Raw genomic sequence first — 7,015 nt, 5'->3', positions numbered from 1 at the left:
GCACATGCTGTCTGAAGGCATCAATGTTGCCGGATTCGAGATCCTTGGAGTACGTGATCCTTCAGGGGGAAGACAACTGGTCCATAAACCCACACATGATGTCTGAAGGCATAAATGTTGCCGGATTCGAGACCCTTGGAGTACGTGATTCTTCTGGGCGAAGACAACTGGTCAATAAACCAGCACATGCTATCTGAATTAAGGCATCAATGTTGCCGGATTTGAGACCCTTGGAGTACGTGATCCTTCTAGGCGAAGACAACTTGTCGATAAAACCGCACATGCTACCTGAAGGCATCAATGTTGCCGGATTCGAGACCCTTGGAGTACGTGATTCTTCTGGGCAAAGACAACTGGTCAATAAACCCGCACATGCTATCTGAAGGCATCAATATTGCCCGATTCGAGACCTTTGGAGTACGTGAACCTTCTAGGCGAAGAAAATTGGTCAATAAACACGCATACGCTATCTGAAGGCATCAATGTTGCCGGATTCGAGACCCTTGGAGTACGTGATCCTTCTAGGCGAATACAACTGGTCAATAAACCCGCACATGCTGTCTGAAGGCATCAATGTTGCCGGATTCGAGACCGAGTACGTGATCCTTCTGGGCGAAGACAACTGGTCAATAAACCCGCACATGCTGTCTGAAGGCATCAATGTTGCCGGATTCGAGACCGAGTACGTGATCCTTCTGGGCGAAGACAACTGGTCAATAAACCCGCACATGCTGTCTGAAGGCATCAATGTTGCCGGATTCGAGACCCTTGGAGTACGTGATCCTTCTAGGCGAAGAAAATTGGTCAATAAACCCGCACACGCTATCTGAAGGCATCAATGTGGCCGGATTCGAGACCCTTCGAGTACGTCATCCTTCTGGGCGAAGACAACTGGTCAATAAACCCGCACATGCTGTCTGAAGGCATCAATGTTGCCGGATTCGAGACCCTTGGAGTACGTGATCCTTCTGGGCGAAGACAACTGGTCGATAAACCCGCACATGCTATCTGAAGGCATCAATATTGCCCGATTCGAGACCCTTGGAGTACGTGATCCTTCTAGGCGAAGAAAATTGGTCGGTAAACCCGCACACGCTATCTGAAGGCATCAATGTTGCCGGATTCGAGACCCTTGGGGTACGTGATCCTTCTGGGCGAAGACAACTGGTCGATAAACCCGCACATATGCTATCTGAACGCATCAATGTTGCCGGATTCGAGACCCTTGGAGTACGTGATCCTTCTGGGCGAAGACAGCTGGTCAATAAACCCGCACATGCTGTCTGAAGGCATCAATGTTGCCCGATTCGAGACCTTTGTAGTAGGTGATCCTTCTGGGCGAAGAAAATTGGTCAATAAACCCGCACACACTGTCTGAAGGCATCAATGTTGCCGGATTCGAGACCCTTGGAGTACGTGATCCTTCTGGGCGAAGACAACTGGTCAATAAACCTGCACGCGCTATCTGAAGGCATCAATGTTGCCGGATTCGAGACCCTCGGAGTACGTGATCCTTCAGGGCGAAGACAACTGGTCAATAAACCCGCACATGCTGTCTGAAGGCATCAATGTTGCCGGATTCAAGACCCTTGGAGTACGTGATCCTTCAGGGGGAAGACAACTGGTCAATAAACCCGCACATGATGTCTGAAGGCATAAATGTTGCCGGATTCGAGACCCTTGGAGTACGTGATTCTTCTGGGCGAAGACAACTGGTCGATAAACCAGCACATGCTGTCTGAAGGCATCAATGTTGCCGGATTCGAGACCGAGTACGTGATCCTTCTGGGCGAAGACAACTGGTCAATAAACCCGCACATGCTGTCTGAAGGCATCAATCTTGCCGGATTCGAGACCCTTGAAGTACGTGATCCTTCTGGGCGAAGACAACTGGTCAATAAACCCGCACATGCTATCTGAAGGCATCAATATTGCCCGATTCGAGATCCTTGGAGTACGTGATTCTTCTAGGCGAAGAAAATTGGTCAATAAACCCGCACACGCTATCTGAAGGCATCAATGGTGCCGGATTCGAGACCCTTGGAGTACGTGATCCTTCTGGGCGAAGACAATTGGTCAATAAACCCGCACACGCTATCTGAAGGTATCAATATTGCCCGATTCGAGACCCTTGGAGTACGTGATCCTTCTAGGCGAAGAAAATTGGTCAATAAACCCGCACACGCTATCTGAAGGCATCAATGTTGCCGGATTCGAGACCGAGTACGTGATCCTTCTGGGCGAAGACAACTGGTCAATAAACCCGCACATGCTGTCTGAAGGCATCAATCTTGCCGGATTCGAGACCCTTGAAGTACGTGATCCTTCTGGGCGAAGACAACTGGTCAATAAACCCGCACATGCTATCTGAAGGCATCAATATTGCCCGATTCGAGACCCTTGGAGTACGTGATCCTTCTAGGCGAAGAAAATTGGTCAATAAACCCGCACACGCTATCTGAAGGCATCAATGGTGCCGGATTCGAGACCCTTGGAGTACGTGATCCTTCTGGGCGAAGACAACGGGTCAATAAACCCGCACATGCTGTCTGAAGGCATCAATGTTGCCGGATTCGAGACCCTTGGAGTACGTGATCCTTCTGGGCGAAGACAACTGGTCAATAAACCTGCACGCGCTATCTGAAGGCATCAATGTTGCCGGATTCGAGACCCTCGGAGTACGTGATTCTTCTGGACGAAGACAACTGGTCAATCAACCCGCACATGCTGTCTGAAGGCATCAATGTTACCGGATTCAAGACCCTTGGAGTACGTGATCCTTCTGGGCGAAGACAACTGGTCTATAAACCCGCACATGCTATCTGTAGGCATCAATGTTGCCGGATTCGAGACCCATGGAGTACGTGATCCTTCTTGACGAAGACAACTGGTCGATAAACCCGCACAAATGCTATCTGAACGCATCAATGTTGCCGGATTCGACACCCTTGGAGTACGTGATCCTTCTGGGCGAAGACAACTGGTCACTAAACCCGCACATGCTGTTTGAAGGCATCAATGTTGCCGGATTCGAGACCCTTGGAGTACGTGATCCTTCTAGGCGAAGACAACTGGTCAATAAACCCGCACATGCTGTCTGAAGGCATCAATGTTGCCGGATTCGAGACCGAGTACGTGATCCTTCTGGGCGAAGACAACTGGTCAATAAACCCGCACATGCTGTCTGAAGGCATCAATCTTGCCGGATTGGAGACCCTTGAAGTACGTGATCCTTCTGGGCGAAGACAACTGGTCAATAAACCCGCACATGCTATCTGAAGGCATCAATATTGCCCGATTCGAGACCCTTGGAGTACGTGATCCTTCTAGGCGAAGAAAATTGGTCAATAAACCCGCACACGCTATCTGAAGGCATCAATGTTGCCGGATTCGAGACCCTTGGAGTACGTGATTCTTCTGGGAGAAGACAACTGGTTAATAAACCCGCACATGCTGTCTGAAGGCATCAATGTTGCCGGATTCGAGACCCTTGGAGTGCGTGATCCTTCTGGGCGAAGACAACTGGTCACTAAACCCGCACATGCTATCTGAAGGCATCAATATTGCCCGATTCGAGACCTTTGGAGTACGTGATCCATCTAGGCGAAGAAAATTGGTCAATAAACCCGCACACGCTATCTGAAGGTATCAATATTGCCCGATTCGAGACGCTTGGAGTACGTGATCCTTCTAGGCGAAGAAAATTGGCCAATAAACCCGCACACGCTATCTGAAGGCATCAATGTTGCCGGATTCGAGACCGAGTACGTGATCCTTCTGGGCGAAGACAACTGGTCAATAAACCCGCACATGCTGTCTGAAGGCATCAATCTTGCCGGATTCGAGACCCTTGAAGTACGTGATCCTTCTGGGCGAAGACAACTGGTCAATAAACCCGCACATGCTATCTGAAGGCATCAATATTGCCCGATTCGAGACCCTTGGAGTACGTGATCCTTCTAGGTGAAGAAAATTGGTCAATAAACCCGCACACGCTATCTGAAGGCATCAATGGTGCCGGATTCGAGACCCTTGGAGTACGTGATCCTTCTGGGCGAAGACAACGGGTCAATAAACCCGCACATGCTGTCTGAAGGCATCAATGTTGCCGGATTCGAGACCCTTGGAGTACGTGATCCTTCTGGGCGAAGACAACTGGTCAATAAACCTGCACGCGCTATCTGAAGGCATCAATGTTGCCGGATTCGAGACCCTCGGAGTACGTGATTCTTCTGGACGAAGACAACTGGTCAATCAACCCGCACATGCTGTCTGAAGGCATCAATGTTACCGGATGCAAGACCCTTGGAGTACGTGATCCTTCTGGGCGAAGACAACTGGTCTATAAACCCGCACATGCTATCTGTAGGCATCAATGTTGCCGGATTCGAGACCCATGGAGTACGTGATCCTTCTTGACAAAGACAACTGGTCGATAAACCCGCACAAATGCTATCTGAACGCATCAATGTTGCCGGATTCGACACCCTTGGAGTACGTGATCCTTCTGGGCGAAGACAACTGGTCACTAAACCCGCACATGCTGTTTGAAGGCATTAATGTTGCCGGATTCGAGACCCTTGGAGTACGTGATCCTTCTAGGCGAAGAAAATTGGTCAATAAACCCGCACACGCTATCTGAAGGCATCAATGTGGCCGGATTCGAGACCCTTCGAGTACGTCATCCTTCTGGGCGAAGACAACTGGTCAATAAACCCGCACATGCTGTCTGAAGGCATCAATGTTGCCGGATTCGAGACCCTTGGAGTACGTGATCCTTCTGGGCGAAGACAACTGGTCAATAAACCCGCACATGCTATCTGAAGGCATCAATATTGCCCGATTCAAGACCCTTGGAGTACGTGATCCTTCTAGGCGAAGAAAATTGGTCGGTAAACCCGCACACGCTATCTGAAGGCATCAATGTTGCCGGATTCGAGACCCTTGGGGTACGTGATCCTTCTGGGCGAAGACAACTGGTCGATAAACCCGCACATATGCTATCTGAACGCATCAATGTTGCCGGATTCGAGACCCTTGGAGTACGTGATCCTTCTGGGCGAAGACAACTGGTCAATAAACCCGCACATGCTATCTGAAGGCATCAATATTGCCCGATTCGAGACCTTTGTAGTAGGTGATCCTTCTAGGCGAAGAAAATTGGTCAATAAACCCGCACACGCTATCTGAAGGCATCAATGTTGCCGGATTCGAGACCCTTGGGGTACGTGATCCTTCTGGGCGAAGACAACTGGTCGATAAACCCGCACATATGCTATCTGAACGCATCAATGTTGCCGGATTCGAGACCCTTGGAGTACGTGATCCTTCTGGGCGAAGACAGCTGGTCAATAAACCCGCACATGCTGTCTGAAGGCATCAATGTTGCCCGATTCGAGACCTTTGTAGTAGGTGATCCTTCTGGGCGAAGAAAATTGGTCAATAAACCCGCACACACTGTCTGAAGGCATCAATGTTGCCGGATTCGAGACCCTTGGAGTACGTGATCCTTCTGGGCGAAGACAACTGGTCAATAAACCTGCACGCGCTATCTGAAGGCATCAATGTTGCCGGATTCGAGACCCTCGGAGTACGTGATCCTTCAGGGCGAAGACAACTGGTCAATAAACCCGCACATGCTGTCTGAAGGCATCAATGTTGCCGGATTCAAGACCCTTGGAGTACGTGATCCTTCAGGGGGAAGACAACTGGTCAATAAACCCGCACATGATGTCTGAAGGCATAAATGTTGCCGGATTCGAGACCCTTGGAGTACGTGATTCTTCTGGGCGAAGACAACTGGTCGATAAACCAGCACATGCTGTCTGAAGGCATCAATGTTGCCGGATTCGAGACCGAGTACGTGATCCTTCTGGGCGAAGACAACTGGTCAATAAACCCGCACATGCTGTCTGAAGGCATCAATCTTGCCGGATTCGAGACCCTTGAAGTACGTGATCCTTCTGGGCGAAGACAACTGGTCAATAAACCCGCACATGCTATCTGAAGGCATCAATATTGCCCGATTCGAGATCCTTGGAGTACGTGATTCTTCTAGGCGAAGAAAATTGGTCAATAAACCCGCACACGCTATCTGAAGGCATCAATGGTGCCGGATTCGAGACCCTTGGAGTACGTGATCCTTCTGGGCGAAGACAATTGGTCAATAAACCCGCACACGCTATCTGAAGGTATCAATATTGCCCGATTCGAGACCCTTGGAGTACGTGATCCTTCTAGGCGAAGAAAATTGGTCAATAAACCCGCACACGCTATCTGAAGGCATCAATGTTGCCGGATTCGAGACCGAGTACGTGATCCTTCTGGGCGAAGACAACTGGTCAATAAACCCGCACATGCTGTCTGAAGGCATCAATCTTGCCGGATTCGAGACCCTTGAAGTACGTGATCCTTCTGGGCGAAGACAACTGGTCAATAAACCCGCACATGCTATCTGAAGGCATCAATATTGCCCGATTCGAGACCCTTGGAGTACGTGATCCTTCTAGGCGAAGAAAATTGGTCAATAAACCCGCACACGCTATCTGAAGGCATCAATGGTGCCGGATTCGAGACCCTTGGAGTACGTGATCCTTCTGGGCGAAGACAACGGGTCAATAAACCCGCACATGCTGTCTGAAGGCATCAATGTTGCCGGATTCGAGACCCTTGGAGTACGTGATCCTTCTGGGCGAAGACAACTGGTCAATAAACCTGCACGCGCTATCTGAAGGCATCAATGTTGCCGGATTCGAGACCCTCGGAGTACGTGATTCTTCTGGACGAAGACAACTGGTCAATCAACCCGCACATGCTGTCTGAAGGCATCAATGTTACCGGATTCAAGACCCTTGGAGTACGTGATCCTTCTGGGCGAAGACAACTGGTCTATAAACCCGCACATGCTATCTGTAGGCATCAATGTTGCCGGATTCGAGACCCATGGAGTACGTGATCCTTCTTGACGAAGACAACTGGTCGATAAACCCGCACAAATGCTATCTGAACGCATCAA

The sequence above is a fragment of the Dermacentor andersoni genome, unplaced genomic scaffold (genome assembly GCF_023375885.2).
Source record: "Dermacentor andersoni unplaced genomic scaffold, qqDerAnde1_hic_scaffold ctg00000039.1, whole genome shotgun sequence".
NCBI classification, from domain to species: Eukaryota; Metazoa; Arthropoda; class Arachnida; order Ixodida; family Ixodidae; genus Dermacentor; species Dermacentor andersoni.
The sequence above is the reverse complement of the archived record's forward strand: the minus strand, read 5'-3'. Positions refer to the sequence as shown.